At 33.0% G+C, this 22,994-nt stretch overlaps 1 protein-coding gene across 2 annotated transcripts in view; it reads right to left on the bottom strand.

The window, feature by feature from the left end:
- The window catches only part of LOC106673851 (carboxyl-terminal PDZ ligand of neuronal nitric oxide synthase protein), a 405,816-nt gene that overhangs the window by 379,946 nt on the left and 2,876 nt on the right, over positions 1 to 22,994 (bottom strand). The window lies entirely within an intron of this gene.

Genomic DNA, 22,994 nt, shown 5'->3' with positions numbered 1-22,994 from the left:
TTTCGATTCTCGAATTGTTAAGTCGTTTAGCGACAGAAATTTAAGGTTTTGCTTTTCTGCTATAATTCTTGTAAAATGCGAAGATTTATTTATTTAAACAGAAAATAGAAGGATTGATGTAAATTATTTAAACAATTGCAATATCTGATGCATTTAAAGTGAACCTAGAGAACATTAAACCCAACTCTAATGTGATTAATGTCAGCTATAATAGTATAATTGTGTTAATATGATGTGTTGGCTTTATATTACAGGATAACCTGATGAATTTTACATTTTTTTAACAACAGTTCGCAACAGCCGAAGTCATATGCGTGTGCCAATGTGAAAAAAAACATTTGTAAGTTTGTCAGGGAAAATTGTTATATAGATCACGTTCACAGCACAAGCAAAACTAACAAATTTATTACGAATGAAGCCATAATAGAAAATATTGTAATTAGATTATATTTTTCAAACCGTGCAAATCATGTTAAATAATTCCTGAGTAAGGAGATATCTTTTTCGAAAGCTTCAAGAAGGAGGTTGACGAACATTAAAAGTTATTTTTTCAAGCTGGAGGTGAGTGAACCTAGGACAAAACTTTCCAACTATTTTATAGTACAACACACTTATAGATTAAATGACAAAACGATAAACTGTCACTTTGTACTAGAACGTGATATTTCGTCCATCGTTTTAAATAAAAATACCAAATCTTTAATGTAAAATAATGAACGGTATCCTGTATAGAAAACATGTTTATGGCATTTGATGATGGACTTTATACACGATTTTTATCGATAAAAAAGAAGTAAAATCTTCGTTCTGAAATATGCTGTTGATGAAAGATCAGGGCTTAAAATTTTATATATAATTTTATCATTTTTCTTTCTTCGGAAAATATAATACAGTTAGGTATTGCTATTTTGCTGAAATTAAATATAGTAACATAATCCTTCACACCTACACTGATCAATAATGGTAACCATATCCTTCGGTACAAAACAAGGCAACGCATTAATCATAATAGCTGGTGGTTAATTTGTAACGTCATGTCTTAACAAAGGGCCAAGTAAGGCGTAATAAATTTGCCATTTGTGAAAGTACGATGATAGAATGTACTTTGAAATCAATTAACAAAGCAATACATCGAAAAAAATTATTTAAAAAAAGCAAAACTATTTTGAGATTTGATGCTGGATGTTGCTCTGAGAGACTGTGAACTCATGCCGAACCATTGTCACTTACTAGGTCCGTCTTTTCTGGCGGGTTTGTTTAATTACTCAAAAACGGGTTTCGGCATTGCGCCATCTTCAGCGAGGAAATTGGACAAAAGGATAAATTTATGCGTTTTATTATTTTCTTTTGAAACAGCTCACAAATTGACAACTGGAATAGTAATTTACTGCAAGGGCTTAAAAAAAGAGGAAAAGTATATGGTCTTAGAGGACTTTTCCTCACTGAAGATGGCGCATGCCGAAAGGCGTTTGAGTAATTCAACAAACCCGTGAGTGAAGCCGATCCAATAAGTGACCCTATGCCGGTTCAGCATGAATTTTCCTTTTACTACATTAAAATATGGTAAAAAAAGATTCCTTTCAGGCTTTCAGCGTTCAAATTGTAATGCTTGTTAAATTTTGAAAACGATAAACAAGTTCATTGTTTAATAAACCGTCAAAGAGAAAATTAATTTTTTTTGGAACAGGTGGATAGTTCAACGACCAAACATATAAAACAAAAACGATGTTACGTTTGTTCCAGGCAAAAGATCAATGATCACATCACATCCACAGGAAAATTAATCATCCTTATCACGATCATCACATCGAGGAGTATTATTTTTTGTAAAATTATGTTAAACGAAACAGATAATACAAACGTCATACGACCCAGTAAATAAGCTCAGTGTGCTAATCCGGCCAAGTACAAGGAAACCAAGGAAATGAGACGAGAAATTGGGTCAAATCTCTTGAGGAAATGCCTTTAGTTCAAATAAAAACAATTAAAAAACAGAAAACAGAAACCTCTGGACTTAAAATCCGTTTTATAAGTGAATTCAATCATCTTATCACAAAAAACTAGCAGTAAAACCACAAAGGCTAAAACAGGAAAAAAATCAGCAAAGTAAACACAACTAACACAAAGATACAATTGTGATAGTTTTTGTTTATTTATTTTAATTACAACATATCATATTTTCATTGAGAGAAAAACAAAATGACAATCTTTTAATACATTAGGTGAAGAGGAAAAAATCTAGCAGTACTTAAACGCGTTTCGGCACGGAGCCATCTTCCGTTAGGGACCTTGTCTGGAATAGAGAATATATGGCGTTGGGTCCGTGGGTTATCGCTATGAGCGTTTGCGGTAGGGGGCGGGGTCATGGTATCCGGTTGTGATGTCGGGTATTATATTTTTTTATGTGGTTTTTTCTGAACGTTTGCGTTTTTTGTTGTGTAATATTTTTGGTGATATGAAAGTAGTGTGTAAATGTGAGTTTTTACATTAATAAGTTTTCCGTCTTTAAGTGTTATTTATTTGTATATCTCCAGGTTAACTCGTACGTTGAGTTTTCGACTTTTTTGTGCATTGTTTATTAAAGTCTTGTTTGCTTGTATTGTGTTTGGTTCGTGATTCTATTAGGTGTATGGCGTAATTTGATTTCCCGTCATTGTCCCTGAAGGATCTGAGATGTTCTTTGAATTAATCTCCTAAATTTCTTCCAGTCTGCCCAATGTAAGTGTTTCCGCATGACATGTAATGATATAGTGATTTTAGCTGTGGTATTTTTTAGTCCAAGTTTGTTGAACAAGTTGGTTAGTCAGTAGGTTTTTTTCCCTGTGTAGGTAAATATTGTCCATCTATTGTTCTTTTGTGTTTCGTTTTTTAATAGTTTCTGGACAGTGCTTGTTTTTTTATTGTTGTTTTCGTCATTGCTTGAAGTTCTTTGTTGTATTTTGAGTGGGATTATTTTTAGTCTGTGGGTCCATGTCGTAGAGTTGCAATTTTGCGTTGGTGTGGGTTGTTGAATTGTGCGTTTCGTTTTATTACTGATTCTGGTGACTATTAAGTGTTTGCATTAAATAAATTTTCTGTAGAGGAGTTGTCATGCCAAGTTTGTCGTCGACTTATCTGCATAGAGGGAGTATTCGTTCTTAGCCATGAGTTTTTGGAAGTGGGTATCTTCGTAGTTTTGGTCGATGTTTTGGGGTGTATATGTCACTGTTGAACTTAAAGTAGTTTTGTTGTTTTTATAAGTGGTGTTAGTTGTGTCGCGTATTCGTGGTTGCAGTTTTTGCAGTGTGCTTGTTCTGTGATCTCGATAGTCTCTTTGGCTGGGATGGATGCATACAAGTTTGTTATGGGGGACTAGTATGGCAGTTGGGGTGATATTTTTACAATGTTAAGTTTTTCTACCAGGTCTATTTTGTTCTTAACGCAGAAAGTCTTTTTAATTCTAAATTGCATTGCACAACAAACTTTGATAGTTGAAGTTGGCTGTTGGTCTGAAAAGAATGCTTAGTTGTATTTTAATTGTATGACCCAATGCCGGTTCAGCATAAAAATTATTTTTTTAATAGACAAGCACTAGATTTGACAAAACGCGTAAATTTACGTAAATTCAGACGAGTGTTTATAAATGTTTTCAAATTACAATTTAGGAAACCAGAGATGGCATAAGGTCAGGCCCTTTTGACATTCACTGTATTAAATTGGAACAGAATGAGTGTTCCTCCCAAACAAGGGCTGTATTTTGAAGCGGACAGGCCAAAGGCTTTGGGTATTAATTAAAAGACCCTTTCTTCACTAGGGTTTTAATGAGCAAAGATGAAAAATACGTTTGATGCCGTTTTATGAAGAAAGTCGTTTCTTTACCCATTTTAGCTTCAAACATGCTTCAACGTCATGTTTCTTGTTGGATTTTGTTACAGTCACCTACTAATTAATGTCGGTATATTTTTATTCGACTCTGACATCAAAAAGATTCTATCATGGAATCAGAGTAAGGGTTATTCTTTGACCCCCCCCCCCCAAAAAAAAGCAAAAGTAGATCTGAAAGACCAGAACCACTCTTGATCCACTCACGCACAAAACTAGTTACAATTCTTTCTATTGTTAGGCGTTGACATTGACTTCTGACTTCTTACTGTACTATTTAAAACTGTATTATTCCTCGTCGTCTCTGTTTCCATTTTGACATCTGACCAGCACTTGGTATTATTAATTTATACTTCTACCAAAATATTTAGTTTTTGCAAAGCTATTTCAGGTTTTTATTTTTACTTCGCTGCCCGATCTGCCAAAGAGTACATTGACCGTATCATCGACGCGACAAAATAGATCACCACTGACGGAAAATGCATCTCGTGACATTAAAATATTTAAAGACATTTTATGCTGAAATATACATGTATATTTAGCTCAGACTAATTCAAGTGTTGTTCATTCTATCTTGAATTGTGATAAACAATACATACACTTTTTTTTTGTCATTCTGTTACTTTTTACTTTATTATCACACTCACTTTGTCACAAAATTAGGAGAAACAATGAAAGACCGAAGACAGCTATTGATTACTCGGGTGGATGAACACATGTTGAACTGTCTGATAACATTACTGGGTCCTTCTACTGTTATTAGATTGCCTTTTATTCCTCAAGGAATTCATCACTGAAGATTGCGTGAGACCCGTCAACATAACCCAGTAAAAATGTACAGACAGGGAAAATATACTCAGTAAGGGACGGATTTATATGTGAAATAAAATATAAAGTATGTAAATGTACAGGGTATCATTTTAACTAGCATGTTTCGCCCAAAACAAATACAAAAAAAGTGATCGGTGGTAACCCCCTTAAATTTTTGCGCAGATTCCAAAACCGTCGCGATTTCAAATGGGAACCACAACTTATTAATTTAATTTGTTGCATCTAGATTGTTTATTACAGTAATGTGAGTACCACAACTTTGGATCACAAACTGGCCCTAGGATATTTTGAAAATATTAATAAATTAAGGAAATTTCCTGGTAATGTTTATTAAACGCAAGTTTGTATTAGGCCGTTGGTAAACATAATAACAAAAAACTTTAAACACAGCCATTTCTCTTAATAAAAAAAATGAAATTGCTTCGTTGAATGTAACTATGTATTCCCCAGCAGGGTCTTCAATTTGGACAATTTCTGTGATGAAAGGTTCAAAAGACAAAACAACAACAGAGTGCCAAAATCAACACGACACGCAAGGATGGCACAATTACACAGAAGACAAACACTTTGAGCCCTGAAGATGATCTCAATAAAAGATCGAAACGTTGGCACGATAAAGAAAATGTTTTTCTGAAACCTACATCACACCCGACCGTATCTCACGATATCTGAATAACTATCGATTAACGGTCACTAATCTCTACACATTAAAAAATTATGTCGACATTGACGATACCTGACGTCCAAAAAATTTTACAACGGTTTTTGGAATCTGCGCAAAAATGTAAGGGGTTACCATTGGACACTTTTTTTGTATCTGTTCAAAAATAGGGAAAACCTGCTGGCGCACGTTAAAAAAGACACCCTGTACATACGGATCTGTTTTTTTTTTTTTTTTTTTTTTTTTTTTTTTTTTTTTTTTTTTTTAAACAAATGTGCAACTAAAAAAGAAAATATACAGCATAAATCACATTTAGTTGTACATTTTTTTAATTTACACATATAAATTGAATAATGTGTAATGGAAGAAAATAATAACTTAAAAGAGATTTTTCATAAAGTTTCTGCCATTTTAAGGTCAGTTTTTAAAGTCTTTCAAGTAACGTTGACGCTAATTGAAGAATTTTTGCATAACGGATTTTGCCGCTAACCCTAAAGCAGTTCAGAATATAGCCCTATCTTGCAAGTTTGTAATCTAATGCACTGTTCATGGATGTTATGAAATTTCTCTTGACTGCTAACGAAGTATGGCAAATGTTGAAAATAATGACAGCTCTTACATACAAAATAACACTACCGGATGATTCAGGGCAAGTGCATTTCGGTGAAATTGAGACGAAACGTATCCTTTAAAAAAAGCTTTTAGCTTAGCAAAGGAAAAACTAAAATCTTTTTAAGTTAGTTAACCATTTACATATTAATTATCCCACCCTCTGCAGAGCAAGATAGAGAGTCTCGCAGGCTTTTCCAAGATCGCAGCCAAATTGCACTTTCATACACGAGCCATTTATTCATTGTCCGTTAATACACTTACAAAAAAGACCGTTATTTATTAAGCATTCAAAAGAATTTGAAAAATAAAGGCGGCCTCTTAAATTCCTGGGGTTTAACGAGCCTGCGGCAACCAAGTATATAGAAAGGGTCGTCGTAAAGATTCCCTGTAAACGATACCAATTTAAAAAACTAACGGATTTATAAGCAAAGCTTTATCTTGATGAAGGCGAATCACTACTGATGTTTATTGTTAAACGAAAACCATTTACCATTTCACCTATCATTCTTTATACTTCGAAATGAATTCAAAACAGGAAAAACTAATCCCTGTAAACGATGTGAATTTAAAAAACAACTAACTTAATTCAGCAGGTATGTAGAGCTTAGCTTTATCTTGATGATGCCAGTCTTTAAATGTGGGCTGATATTTAAACAAGGAAAAGATCGTTGTCATGCTTTGAAAAAAAGAAACAGAAATGTGGCGAACGAGTTCGAGACGACCGTAAACAATTTCCTTAAATTAATATGAATTTAGAAAACGACATGTTTAATTTTTTTTAAACTATTGTTTATTATCATCTCCTTCCCTTTAAGATAACAAACGAGTTTTATAAATAGTACAATTCACGGTCAGGAACGCATGTGGAGGAGGACGGGGCCGCAGGTATACAATCCGGGGCGAAGACCTTCAACACGGTTGCCATAGCCGCACATCAACAACCTTGCGTACGAACAACACCTGCCGTACAACAGATGAAAAGTATTTCAAAAACTATGAGCTAGGAAAGCCTGTCAGTTAACGCATGATAATTATAATCAGTTGTTGACAATCGTCGGTCATTTTAATTATTACTACTCGAATCGACTAAATTCTACAAAATAACAAACAAACAAAAGCACTTGTAAAACCAATTTATGTAATTTTTTAAGACTATCTACAAATTTACAAATACTCTCTCTCTCTCTCTCTCTCTCTCTCTCTCTCTCTCTCTCTCTCTCTCTCTCTCTCTCTCTCTCTCTCTCTCTCTCTCTCTCTCTCTCTCTCTCTTTATTTTTAAGTAGTTAACTTTACATCATATGCTTATACACTTTTATTTATTACTTTTATTATGTACTTTTACATTAACTTGTAAAACGTTAATTATCATTTTATTAATATTTCATTTTTAAATCGTAAAATTATGTTCCAATTCTAGAAGGTTTTAATCTTGTTTTTAAGAATATTACGAAAAATCTAATTTTACTCAACAATAATATGATCTGTATAAAAATATAACTTATAAGTTCAACTTACTCTCACTTTATTCCTTTACTCACTCAGTGGGCACTCTCAACACGACACACAAGAATGGCACAATTACACAAAAGACAAATATTTTGAGCCCTGAAGATGATCTCAATAAAGATCGAAACGTTGGCACGATAAAGAAAATGTTTTTCTGAAACCTACATCACACCAGACCGCATCTCACGATTTCTGAACAATTTATTCATTTAGTTCATTGTTGATTTAATAATAATTTGATATTTCTCTGTTGCGACTATATCACAATTATTTTATTTAATATTACTATTATTATTTAATATTACACTTTAAGTGTAAGATAGTGTATTATGTAAGTGTAAGAAAAGGCCTAGAGACCTAATTTTTCAGTGTATTTTAATAAATAAATCGTTAATCAATCAATCTCCCGCGCTCTCTCTCACCATCTCGCATTTCTCTCTCCCCCTCCCTCTCTCACTCTCTCTCTCTCTCTCTCTCTCTCTCTCTCTCTCTCTCTCTCTCTCTATCTCTCTCTTTTCAATTCTCACTCTCTAGTTGATTGACTTGCTGATTTTACTTACTTGATATTGCCGGACATTAGACTATTTTGATTTTACACCTCACTCATTCCTCGATTCATTTCACTCATATAAATTTATTAAACCTGGTATTAAATTTTTTTAAATAATATTTAATTTACTATATATTTCATGGAATCATAACATCATAACCAATTATCATTAATTTATAAAAATAAATAATATTTTGTACGTTCATTCAGTAAGATCTGCGTTTATACTTTAAGTTTGCGAAATTAACTAAATTTAACAACCTGATATTTTATTTTTTGGAACATGAAAAAGCTAATTCTTCAAGACACAGAAATATGTGAAATTAGGATAGCACAAAGAGTGGAGGTGTCGAAATTACAGAAGAGAAAGGGAGACATTTAAATGAAAATAATCCACGATGTACTCGAGGATATTCTGTTCATTAAATGAAACTTTATTTCTTCATGACACGATTTGTAAATGGGGCAAAGCAAGTTGTTTATAAAATTACAAAGCTATATATGAACCACTCCTGGAAATATTTCTAGACTTATAAACGATCGCAATTTAGTTTTTCAAACGAGCCAGGATAACGACTGCAAGGTAAAATTGGTGAAGCGGGATGAAAATTGACCGTAAGAAGCCAAGTAAAGGTTGATTAATTACTTGTAAGGCCAGACGTCGTTTAAAGATCATTTATTAGGATTTGAAATAAACGTTTTCTGAAGATCAAGTCCAGAATGAAGCCAATTCTATTACATTTCTTAAGATTAATCTGATAACTAAAAGAGGCCGGCAATATTTAAAATGCTTAAGTCGTTGGATTAATATTATTGAAGATCTACATATTAATTTACCAGAAATATTGCGAAATTAGGGAGAGACGAGCAAATGCCAAAAGGAAATTTGTAAAATTTAGAGCAGTGGGATCGAACTATTTAACTTTAACGTCAACATGATCAAAATAAGAAAAATAATTTCCTTTCTTGGTTTAAGAAACTTATGTCAATTTCAGTACGAATACTAAGATTTTCAAAGGGATGGCAAATTAACGGAAAGCCTTTCTATTTGAGATTTTCTCTAAAAGCGCATCGGCAGAAAAATATTTATTTATATAATTGGTGAAAGGGAGATAAAACGAATTCTAGGAACATCATAAGAATCGATGAATATTATCATATAATGCCTGTAAAATTATCAAAAACAGTATTTAGGTGGTACGATTTTTAGCATCATGAAATGCACGATCAAATTAGAATATAATTATACAAGAAATAAATTGTATTTCGCATATGAGTATTGGATGCAGTAAGTATTCTTATGTAAAAACTAGTACAAAATTTTTAATTCCGTATCGATCCTGACTCGAGTCAAATGAACTTCAGTCAAAAGTAACATGACTTTACTGTTTTCAATTTATACGATCGGAATGAACACCTTCACTTCCTGAGCACTCTCACACTGTTTCCTTACATTTGCGATACTAACGCCATAATCAACAACCTTTAACAATAACAACCACAACAACAACCTAATAAATATTTCAATATTTAAAAAGAGAGAGAATAATTATGAAATCGAATGAATATGTAACTGTGAACGAATAACTGAATCAATGATGAGTGAGGATTAAAAACAAAATGTTCTATTGTCTACTATCAAGTAAGTGAACAGGTCAGCAAGTCAATGTCATGTCAGTAGGGGCAGTAGAGGAGAGAGGGATATTCAAGCATTCCATACTTATTCATTATTACGTATTATAATACATAAAAGAAGATGTGATGTACCAAATGTGTTATAGTGGTTATTAGAATTTTGCACATAAAACAATCAAGGCAAAATAATAATGACCCAGGGTAGTAGACATCGTCGCGTCCATCTTTAAACGTAAAGGTATGCTGGGGTGCTTTCTTAAACGTGAGGCATCTTCCATTTAAAAAATAAATAAATAAATAACCTCTGAGTAGGAACTTTCTTTTTAAAAAGAATGAATTAGTGAGGCTTAAAATCAAAATGGTCTAGTGTCCGTCTACTATTAAGTGAGTAAAATCGGGAAGTTAACCAGTAAAGTCAACTAGAGAATGAAAATGAAAAAGAAAGAAAGAAAGAAAGAGAGAGAGAGAGAGAGAGAGAGAGAGAGAGAGAGAGAGAGAGAGAGAAAGACTAATTGTGTAAACGAATAAAAATGTTACTGAGTAAGTGAATAACTGAGTCAACGAGTGAGTGAAACTTAGAACTAAAACAATCTTGAATCTACTATCAAATGTGAGAAGAATTAGCAACACAATTAATTAGAGAGTGAGTGAGAGATGTAACTGAGTGAGTGAAAAACTGTGTCAATGAATAAGTGAGGCTTAAAATTCAAATGTTCTACTGTCTGTTTGTTGTCAAGTGACTAAAATCAGGAAGTCAATCAGTAAAATCAACTAGAGAGTGGGAATGAGAGAGAGAGAAAGAGAGAGAGAGAGAGAGAGAGAGAGAGAGAGAGAAAGACTAATTGTGTAAACGGATAAAAATGTTACTGAGTGAGCGAATAACTGAGTCAATGAGTGAGTGAAACTTAGAACTAAAATACTCTTGTATCAACTATCATGTAAGAGAACGAATGAGCATGATAATTAATTAGAGAGTGAGTGAGAGATTTAACTGATTGAGTGAAAAACTGTGTCAATGAATAGATGAGGCTTAAAGTTAAAATAGTCTAGTGTCTGTCTGCTATCAAGTGAGTAAAATCGGAAAGTCAATTGGTAAAGTCAACTAGAGTGTGAGAATGAGAAAGAAATAGATAGATAGATAGATAACCTCTTGGACCTGTTCACAAACCCCACGATTTTGGACCATTTAATCTCGGGGAGTGATTTGGTGATGTTCTCTCCTTCAAGAGTTTCAAATCTAGACCTAGCATACCTATCACATTCTGCGAGGTAGTGTCTTGCCGTTTCTTCTTTTATTACGGTAGAATACCCATTACGGAGAGGTGTCTTCTCAGTGTGCAATGGTCCGTCAGGATACCTATCAACCTCCTAATTCCGTTCCTTGAGATAGAAATAGCCATTTCGATTCTGCTCTTTTGATCACCTTAACAAACTCGATTGCCTGTGTCCGGGGGATAGATTCCACTCTTAAGGAATTATTTCATGCCCCAGTTATTAATACTCTCTTTCGCTGTGCTTATAGAGTGAGGTAATACCGGTAGTGGCTCGACAAACGCAGTATTAGAGCCTTCTTTGGCCAGGCTATCCGCCTCTTCATTGCCATAGTGTCCTTTATGTGCTCGTATCCAAATAAGGGTTACGTTGTTCTCAAACCTGAGAGACGAAAGAGATAGATAGATAGATAGATAGAGATAGATAGATAGAGAGAGAGAGAAAGAGTGAGAGAGAGAGAGAGAAAGAGGGAGAGGAATAATTTTGTAAACGAATAAAGATGTACCTAAGTGAGCGAATAACTGAGTCAACTAGTGAGTGAAACTTAGAACTGAAATAGTCTTGTATCTACTATCAAGTGAGTGAACAAATCAACAAGGAAATAATAAATTGAGAGAGAGAGAGAGAGAGAGAGAGAGAGAGAGAGAGAGAGAGAAAGAAATTGTGCAAGCGAAGAATAAATATATACTTCTAACTTACAAATGCAATTAATTAATTAATGTAATATAATTTAATAAAATATATAACTGAGCCCTAAGGATACCATTGCAGACTAATATTTTCAAGTTTTATTTACTTTTAACTAATTCTAATTAGGAAAATTAACGCACTATCTAAATAGACGCATTAATCAGTTAAATTAGAAATTTTATCGAAACAAACCTCTTGGCGAAGTATCAACTTTGTATCGATAATATAAAATAAACCGGGGTAAACCGGGATTGTAAGTATACAAATACTCTCCAGCCAGCTGGGTAAACAAGTGGGTTCAGCAGCCATTCAATTACCCAATTCGGCAAATTAATACATTTCGTTTGGAACTAACTGATTGTTTTTGTTGTGAAACAACACAACACGAGCGTTTAGCATGCGTGGCCGACGTTGATTCAAGTATAATTAACATACTTAATTGAAAGATTAAAATGTTAATGGTTTCGGACAACAGAAAAGGGACCGCTTTGATCAATAGACCAAGAGAAAATTCGTAAACAAATATTAAATTATCAGAAATTTGAACGACCTAAAAACCACAATCTCTCCCTAGAACAGTGTTTTGTAAATATTGTCTATTTTCTTAGGCGAGGAAATTTTTTAAAAAGCAAACGTTGGTAAAATAGTCAAGATAAAAGTTAAGCTTTCAAGTACAACAAATCATTCTCATTTATAAAATCGGCGTGAGCTTTTAGTGTGCAAATATTTTTCTTTTTTCATCGAAAACATACAAGCGGTTAATTTCCTGAAGAAGAATTTATGTTATTTAAAATTCAGATAAATTAACAAGGGAATAAAAAAAACACGAAATTTCAAATTCAAACGATACTATCTTATTACTTACTTCCTGACTACGATGAATCATAATCAAATTCAAATGACAAATCTAAATATTCTGAGGAACTAGACTTGCCTGCAACCGTCAAATTTGGTGAACTTAATATGCACTTATTTTCTTATTAGACTTATCTACCCCCAGGAGTTCCTTTTCATCTAAGATAAAGTGTAATCGAACATAATTTGTTTTAAATGGAACAATCGATATAAAACACCGGTAAAACAATCTTTAAGGAACTGTGATTAAGTTATTAAAAGAAATCGGTTTATCAGTTTACAAATGTACGTAGTTATATCTCGGTTTTGATGGATTTATACATCATTTTTGATCAAATAAATCTGAAATTAAGTTTAAATTATTTATGTGTGAAAAATATGTTTCAATTTTGACCGAATCCTGCAAAAAGTCCACCTTGCAAAATTAGAAATTAATGACAATAAATTTTTATCCGTTTACCAGAATATACATGGTGTCTTGTGAACAGACGTCAAAAACTCAGGATATGATACAACATGTCAATTTGGACTTTTTGGACTTATATTCCAAATATTTCACTTTTCAGGCTAGATCAACTTTTGCATAACTTTATTCCAATAAGTCACCCTGTCTCATGAAATATTAATTACATCAATAGAAAGAAAATAAAAAACCTATGAGATTAATTAATGTACCTATTTTTTATCGAAATACAAAATGTTGCAGGATATAAGATTTTGAACATTCAATTTAATTCAATTAATTATGCTTTTATTAGTTTTTGTATTATAGGTTGTTTTTCGTTTGTTTTATTTGCTTAGCTTTACACAGTGGTATAATTGAACGTTTCGGACCTCTCCAAAAAAGATTCGCCCTTATCGTAGGTTTATGTTTTTTTTGTATTATAGCTTATTTTTCGTTTATTATGCTTTTATAAGTAAGGACTTGGTTGAAATGAAAAAGTGAGGGTCACGATCAGGATTCAATTTAATTTTTAGAATTTTTTTTAATGTTCAATTTTTTCACATTTATTACTTATACTTTTTTTAAATTAAAGTTTGAAAACTATAATGATTAAATTTTTTCAACCGTTTGTTGAACCGAAAAATTCAATTTTGAGGAATTACACGAAATCTTTTTCCCATAAAGCCCAGGTTTCTCATAAAATATTAATCCTTAATTTAATAAAATTTCAATTTAATTACAATGGAAAGTTCAATCAAAATGGTACAAGATTTTTTTAATTGTAATATTGGGCAAACAATCTAAAAAATCAATTAGAACATAGTTTTTACAATTTCACCTAATTCTTGTGCAAAGTTTATATTCACAACATGTTCTTGGCTCTGTAAATACTGACAGATATGGCGCTTAAAAAAGTACCCCCAACTTACATACAAACACAAAAGTAAATTTTTCAAAAGTCAATTATCACCATTGTAACATTAATTTAATCGCTAAAAATTTGATTTATCGGTTACAAATAGTTTTAAAAAATTATTCCTTAACATGTTAAAAGCACTATTAAAAATAATGGAAGCAATACAAACTAAACGAAAAAAAGATTTTGGTACAAAATAGAACACAAGAAAAAATAAAAAGCTTGTAAGTGTTTTGTTGTTTTTTAAAGGTGATCATATATACAGAGTTTAACGTAGGCAGAGTTCAATACTTCAGGAAGGTATTCTACATATCAAATGAGACTTAAAAATCTATAGTTCATAGTGTTATTCTCAATTGTATTCGTTCACTTTAAGTGTAACTATAACCTTTCACAACTTATTTCCATAAAGCCAAATCAAATTTGTAACAGTTAAACGTAAATTTTTCACTGGTGACGACTAACCTGTGAGCAATTAAGTACATGTACAACTCATTAATAGGGACAATCGTCATATCTGTCAATCTTCACAGAAGCTAGAAAATATTACTTACGTATCAGACAAGGACTTTGGCAACTCGTAAAAGTTTACCTTTTAAGTGATTTTATATTTTCTTTGCTTAAGGTTAATTAAAAAGTCAAATGAAACATGTAGTGTTTTTAAGGTTCTTTCCATTGAAATAATAGAATTTACAGTTGGATTAACGTTTTTTTTATAAGATAAGAGGGACTTTGACTGGAATAAAGTTGTGAAAAGCTGTAGTAGCCCAAAAAGTGAAATATCTCTATACAATATTGAGAATCTCAGACTTTGGACAATAGAGACTTTTTAGACTAAATTAGACCTTTTTCTTCTGGGGGACTTCTGTTCCCACGCATTCTATACACTTAGGTATAATATAAATTAACTTAATTTGAAGCTGTATCTGCAAGATTGTAGCAAATTTCAATATCTCCGATCCGATGTACATATCAATAACAATAATAAATTTCTAAAAAACAAAAATTAATAATATTCAGAATTCTTGTTATGATCGCCATTTTATAACATCCAACTTGATTATACATTCTTAAATTAAATTCATTAAAAATTCTTAAACCCTTCTTTTTTATTGAGACCGTCGGTATTTGAATGCTTCTTTTCTTTCTTTCTACTTAATTAAAAAAATAAAATAAACTTTGTCTGGCTTTATTTTTAGAAATTATTGAAATAATAAAGAAAATGTAAATGACCATCCAGGGCATTTCCGAGTTGTGAGCCAAGCATAAAAATAAAGTTTAGTGTAATTTCACGAAAAAACTTTTCCCATCAGGTGCGAATTTATGATAAGAAGGAGAATGAGGTTTCATCCTTTGCACTTTTTTTAACATCAAAAAATTTAAGATGATTCATTTTTAGTTACAATCTATTTCCCCTCAAGAACTTTTTTACATCAATGATGTTGGGTCTTTCTAGGTCTCATGAAACAATGTAACTTGCATTTTCTTTTTGTTATGATGAGTAATAAAGATGAATTACTCATTTGGGCAGCATGATATAAGCTTTTATATTACTAGTGATTCAAACATAATTTTCTGTGGGTGTGTGTTGTTCCATCGATGGAAGGATCGTGTAAATTTTTCAGAATAATGCTTTTCTGATCTAGTTTAATTTTGAAAGGGTAAAAAGCCCTGTTTTATCGATTTATCAAAAGGTCCGAATCGTAAGGCTTCGAGGAAGAGTCGGATTCACGGTCGAGCGATCATAACGCGCACGGTTCGGACTCAGTTGCTCCGTTCGGGCTATTTTCATTTATTAAAGCCTGGAGGGAGAAAATGACGGAAAGGCGTGGGGGATCGAAATGAAGATTCGATTTGCCCCGATCTAATGTTAGAGCTGAGGGAGTAACAGAAAAAACAGAGGATGGAAGGAACCGGTTCCGAGGGGGCTCGGAGGTGGCCGGAGGCCCTCCGTTCTTGGATGAGTTCAAGGCCGCCCCCCTTGAAACTTCTACCTCGAACTGTAATGGAAAATCTCGGGATCAATTCCAGTCACTTAGGCCAGAGAAAGGTTTTCTGTCAATCGACAAGGGTATCGTTTCAAACAGATCGCGTATTCTCGATTCGAAAAGAAATGAACAAAGAAAACAAAAAAGTCTGAAGGTATACAACTCCGATATCACTGACATGACAAATTCCAAAAAAGTTTTTGAAACCTTACACATTAACTAATTTCGAGTATTCATTCAAATGATGTTCCCAAAAACGTCCCTCTCACTCTCACTCTCTCTCTCTCTCTCTCTCTCTCTCTCTCTCTCGCTCTCTCTCTCTCTCTCGCTCTCTCTCTCTCTGTCCCGTTCACTCATACTCTCTCTTTTATTCAGTATTTCATTCTTTTTCTCCTTCTTATATAATTTCTCTCCCTCTTTCTCTATTTATCTATCTATCAATCTATCTATCCGTCTTTCTTTCTGTCTCATAAGTTGTTACTCTCACTCTCTCGCGCGCAGTCTCATGTAAATAAAAAAAATTAATTGACAATACAATGAACTTTGTAAAATAATTTATAATTATGCATCCGAATGTTATTTTCCAACACCCACTTAGATAAAATATTCTCCCGCTGAAATAAAAAAATAACGTTCTGTTTTGAAAATAACGAGATGTACTACACCAAAACAAACGATCCAACCATTACTAAATATTCGCATACCCGCACAAGCATCTGTACATGGCGTATTTTCACTTTGAGAAGAAACAATGGGAAACCAGAAATAACGCGCATTCTTGTTTTCACTGTAACGACCAGGAGTAAGGACAAAATCTGACGAGATTTGTGTACATCAGCACAACTCCAAACCAATCGGGTTTCTGTGTCCCTTTATAAACCACAATGATATTAGATCGGCTTTGTGCCTAAATATCCGTCCTTTTCCTATGATAACACATTCGCAAAAACAGATACTCCCTCGGGAAAAAGAGAAAGAAAAAGCCCTGCTTTCACAGGGAGGAATATGCGGGGCGACAAATTTTAATGAGATTTGTCTACGTCAGCCTATATCAAACAAGTTGTTGAACTTAATATGCACTTATATCATGATTGGCTTTAATTGTCATCCCTGAGGAAACTTGTTCTCGGGAGACGCGGGGTAAACTGATGTAATTTGTCTTCTTTCGAACCGACGATTTAACCTTGTAAAACTATCAAATTACTAATATTATTAATTAATTGTGATATTAGCATTACATAATTGAAACGCATTTTTATTACTTTTTTTAATATTCATTCTGCAATCTAACTGTTCATTTTTTATTATTTATAAATTCGTAGCGTAGTCGGATAAATTTACAAGAGTACATATTTATGAACCTAGTTTGTACAGTTTTAAAAATTTTTTCACACTTTTGAACTGTCATAAAATGAAGCTAGGCCTGGTATGAAAGAATCCCAACACTAAAATCTAGAGAATTGTATCTAGGGAAATGACAGAAAAAATCAGGCAGTCAAGAATGATCTCCACTATCGTATAAATCGTAGATATATTTTTCAAAAGTTCGGAACATACTATTATTAATATTCTGGATAAAGGAATTTTTAAATTTAGGCTTTAATTTTTAAATCTAAACTCTGAAGTGCTCATTTTTTCTCAGGGTTTTCGTTTTTCTCCACAGCTTTTGAGTATTCGGCAGTTTTGAAACGCTGCGTGTAAACACTTTTAACGTAAACATACTATTTTTGGCTGGAGGCTGTTTATACAACCGGCTTTACGTTCCGTTCATTCGAAATTTTAAAATCAATGTAATATAAATATAGCCAAGCGAAGAATTTGTCAGCGATGATGGATTTTATATGGTTCGTGTAGGTTTTAACTGCCTTGGGAGACAGGTTCCATTATTAAGAAAGAAGACGAAAGTGGAGCTTTATCTGTCCAAACGATGATGTAACAAACTTGACAAGTTCCAAAAAGACTTTTTCTTAAAAGCAACTCGTTCTATTGTCTATTTAATTATTATTATGGTTATTATTGTTACGTAAAAACGGCTTGCCGCCCGTTTAAATAAATGATTAAATAATGGCCCTAGCTAAAGGGATTTTTTTTAGTGTTTTTGCTGCGTTTGCGCGGGGGTTTATGTAGTGTTTATATTAATTTGGGATGAATTAATTTATTAGCGTGAAGGAAGGGGTTGTTTAACTCCGTCCCGACATGGTTAAATTTAAGACAGGAAAAATTTACTATTCTGAGGTGAGTATGTGATTAAAAGTAAGTTATTAGCGAGAATGCAGTTCGTCAACGTCCTGAAGAATATCGAGTACTCTGGGGGAATGAATATGACTAGTCTCATATGTTTGTATGTTGGTGATGATGGTAAGTTTTGTTTCTTTTGTGTCTATTCTGTAGTTGACAACCTGAAGACAAATGGAAGGCTAACATATATAAAAGCAGAGAGTCAGTAATCAGATTATGACACTCAAAAGGGTGCAGTTGAACTTCCTTATTGATATTAGAATTAGTGTAGATAAGTCTGTCTGAAAAATCTCGATTTCACTACAGATAAAAACACGCTGAAGATGGCGAAATGTCCTACCAACCCAGAAAGGCAGACCTATCAAATTGCAGGTTTTTCGCCCCGCAGACAACCAGGAGGTATCTACTATTTAATTAAAATATCGCCCTATTTGCCCTATGTTATAATCTGCGAAAGAAACACCGTAAACAAAGAAAGTATTTACTAGAAAATACGGATGCTGAATTCAAAGATGGAATGAGTTCGGCGAGAATAAACAGAATCCTGACCAAAAAGCATTCCTTTTGTGCAGTAATACCATTCCTGAAGTGCCACAGCACCCTGACCACAAGGCTAAATTGATCCCACATCAATCATTTCGCTTTTTCTTCGCTCTCGAAATGTATTGATCGTCCTCGTAGCCCAAATAAGATGTCCTTCCCTGAACGCAGAAAGACATGAGCTGATTTGAACAAAAATAAAAATTATATTGTGCGTGTAAACATCGTAATTTTGAATTTCAGTTTTTACATAAGCAACATTAATAAATTTGGCTAATATAATAATCTAAAATAAAGATTTTTTTTAAATAATCAAAGGGCAGGATCGCAAGTTCTTCTTCAAAATGGTTGAGTATAGTATTATTTATGTTAATATTAAAAATAGATAAATCTGACTGAAAAATCTCTTTTTTATTACAGATAAAAACGCACTAGGCAGACCAATCAAATTTCCGGTTTATCACCCCGTAGACAACCAGTAGATAGCTACTATTTAATTAAAATATCGCCCTATTTTAATAAAAATAAATAAATTATTTTAAAAAATTAAACGTATAAAGAATATTTTTGTTTTGCTCTTACAGTTACACTCAATTTCAGTAGAGTTACGTTGAAGTATTAATATTGCAATTAAGCTTTTAGAGCATTAATTAAATTGACAGGATGGAAACGATCTGACACTAGCTGGGCAATCCTTCTAAATAATCATTGTATTCATGAGTCGTAGTAGCGCCACTTCTTTATGGAGGCATGATTTATGATCTCCCACCCAAAAAGCGAATGAGGTTAAAGTGGCGGGCAGACGATTTATCTATTTTCAGAAAATAGTTTGCGACAGAGTGAGACATTTTTCCAAGGACCTTAAGGGAAAAACATTAGTTCAAATTTGATTCGCCTATGATTTACTTATTTTGTCTGGTTGCGAGTCAGAATTCGATGTACCATAGGGAAAAAAATCATTTCTACTTACAAATATATATTTCAACTAAGATTTTCACCCATAACAAATTTTTAGCGGTTGCTAGCAGTCTGCATGGAACTAATGCCTTTGTCTTATGGTCGAAATCTTAGTTAACTCTACGTAAACTCAAGGAAAGCACAGGTGAGTCAAATTTGAACGCAAGCCTTTATCTACAGTACGTCGAAAAATGATTCACCCTGTATACAACACACACCCAAAAAACCAGATTTCACAATCATATATGTATAAGGTTTAATTTATTTCTCAGAATAAAAATCTTTTTATGCAATGATAGAGCGCCTAGTTTAAAAGCTAATTATGTGTTAATGTAAAATAACTAAGCATACACCCAAAGTAAAATGGTTGCTGTATCACAGGAAAGACATTTCTACTGTTCTTGGGTGGTACTCGTCACGAGGTAACTTCATTTGTGGATAATTTTTTTTAATCCAGTAGAAGATTATTTTGAATAAGTTTATGTACAAAAGTACATGTAAACCTCATTTAAAGTTCATTTGTTATATGGAATACTTGACTCTTAACCACTTCCTGAAAGACGAAATGGTCGATTCTTTCAAATCCGGTTCCAAATTGCTCAATTATATGCAACAGTCAAGAAAAAGCGGGTTTTTTATTTGTGAATGGTGGTGTTTCGCAAAACAAGGACATATAATTGACCGGACATAACGCCTTCAACTAACATTTGTATTCCGGTCTATGGACCGGAATAATAATTTTCCGTTTAAAAAATATATTTTTTTAGGTCAATAATAGTAGTAAGAAGAGAAGAGTTGATTCGTCGGTATTTATTGTGCTTTCGTCCCGTTTTCTAGTTTTTTTTTAACGGCCCAAATGTGTCTGATGGCCAATTTCGCAATTTGCAAAAAATATGCAATTACCGTCTGTGTTGAAAATTACTATGAAGGATAGAAACAGGCGTCATGTTTTCCCATTGTCTTCCCATGTATGCCATTATTTTCGTACACAGGCTTGAATAAAACGACTTTGTTAATTGCAGGCACTTTACTGAAAAGAGGATATCGCTCAAATGCTTGATTTTCTTAATAGAAACTCCTTTGCTTAAAGATTTAATGAAGCAATAATCGCTTACTAATGCACATGATGTATTTCAAATTTGAAAACCAATGATACGAGTTTTACTCAAATTTTACGAATCCGAAGTGTAGCAATCGGAAAAGGAAAACAACTGACAAAAGTATGATAAAATAAAATTACCCATTAGTTCATTGTTTTCTTTTAAGGCAATGTTTATCCTGCCCAATTTTAAAAGTAGGTTAAAGATAGATTATTGAAAATAAGACCTACAATTTTCACACTCAATTGTTTATTCATGGATAATAAGTTTATTAAGAAACAACTTTCCGTGATAAAAAAAACTTTTATGTAAATAGTATTTAATTTTCATTGAGAAAAATGGCAAAAAGGAGGGAAAACTCATAAGGTGGGGTTGAGATAGGAAGTTGATGTCCGAGAGGATCGAGGTCACGATAGCTCAAGTGGTAGAGCAGCGGCGTATCTAGCCGAAGGTCGTGGGTTCGAATCCCGCTCGTGCCATTGACTTCTTTTCATCTTAACTAAAATTAATTGTAATGTACTAATTGGTCAAGCGGACCACGAAATTAGTGAATTTAATTGAGAAAATGTTTTTCATCTTTACGTAACCATAAAGATATACAATTAATTATTGATTTATATAAGTTCAAATGTGGACATGCATGTGTAAATACATAAACACTCAGACGTTCACAGAGCCTATCAATTCCAATGGCAATTCTAACTTTTGAACTTTACAAGGAATTCAATGAATTACCGGCAGGGCTCGAGAATCACCGACCCCAGGTGTCCTCGGTCCTGATGAGCAACCCAGGTTAGGCTCCAGGAGCTATCAACAGCTAGCCATTTCAGCCCCCAACGATATCAGTTTTTAAATCTATCATCAGGGCAAAATAATCTTAATTATGTCTACAGACTGATAAATTTAAGTTTTTTCGAGCGATCTCAAATTTCATTGAGTAACTACACTACAGTCCTTGGCAATGTTGAGACCGAGCCTGTCTTCAAGTAAATTTGAAATCGACTGTAACACAAAAACTTAAATATGTCAATCTGTGACATATTTAAGATTGTTTGCCCGATGACTTTAAAATAGGACTAAAGCTTGGCAGTAACAACTGAATTTGCTTTCTTCTTCAAAACCATATTTTGATCCAGAGTGAATGAAAACTTGGTCGATATTTTTACTGAAAATATATTTGGTTTGTCGAGTGAGAAGAATTTTACCCTCAACTCGTACTAACATCGACAAGTGTAAAGAATCACTCTCTCGTCAATACATTTATCAAATAAATTTACTGTTACCAATGATGAACTCGATTTATTGATAAAATATTCAAATTCATGCATTTTATTTCTCACGCTCTGTACATAAATATGTAGGAGCTAAGCTTTTTCCCTGTAGGAATTAGATATTTGAAGTTATGCTAAATTCATTCCTATTGGTTTTAGAATATAAAAAGTTTTGTTAATATACCTGTAGGCGAAAAATCAGTTCAAATTGGTTAGGAAGGATTTTTTCCCTTTCCTTTTGTACTATCAACCAGCATATTTTATAAATATAAGATTCTCATATCTAAAGACAAAATGAGAAGTTAATAAACTGTAGAGGTGCTAGACAATAAGCTTATGCTAAATCAACCCTCACCAGGTCTGGTAGACTTGCTGCTTCAGTTAGAGTGGTTTAAATCACTGGCATGAGGAAGCATCTACACTACTTCTCATTCATCATTTTTAAAATAATTAGTTAAATATTTAGAATCATGCAAGAAACACGAAAATGTTTTATAGGATTTAGAACCACGTCAGAATTTTTTTTTAAAGAAATATCCAATCAAAAAGTGTCGTTGTTTTATACTTAGGACTTATGAACTTCTCACTACGCGTAGGAAACAGTTAATTATTCGTTTTATCTACGTCTTGGTTGAAATGAAAAATTAGAAAACATTAGATAAAAAGAATAATTAATTGGAATAATTAATATGATCAATTACGACCACTAAACAAGTATGGATCAATCCATGATCATTCGTTTTTATATTTTCATGTAAAATTAAATCACAACAAAAACCTAAACGTGAACAAAGGGCCATGTTCCTTCCAAAAAATTAGCCTATCAATGTAACGATACATATCTACACTGTGGCCAAGTCCGTTTTTTTTCTAGTCCATAAAGTAAAAAAAAAAGATAAAAGTTCCAGACTCCCTGCCAGAAAATTGAAAAGGTCAGCCTATCAAAGTTGTATATATATCTACATTGCGGTCAACCTCACTTCACTCATAATTTTATGAGCAACTCAGCTCTTTTATTTTTATTGGTTAACACTTGGCCAATTTCTGAATGAGCAGTGAAGAGTCT

This window comes from Cimex lectularius, unplaced genomic scaffold, assembly GCF_000648675.2.
Source record: "Cimex lectularius strain Harlan isolate CLEC.00 unplaced genomic scaffold, Clec_2.1 scaffold12, whole genome shotgun sequence".
In the NCBI taxonomy this organism is placed as follows: domain Eukaryota; kingdom Metazoa; phylum Arthropoda; class Insecta; order Hemiptera; family Cimicidae; genus Cimex; species Cimex lectularius.
The sequence above is the reverse complement of the archived record's forward strand: the minus strand, read 5'-3'. Positions and strand labels throughout refer to the sequence as shown.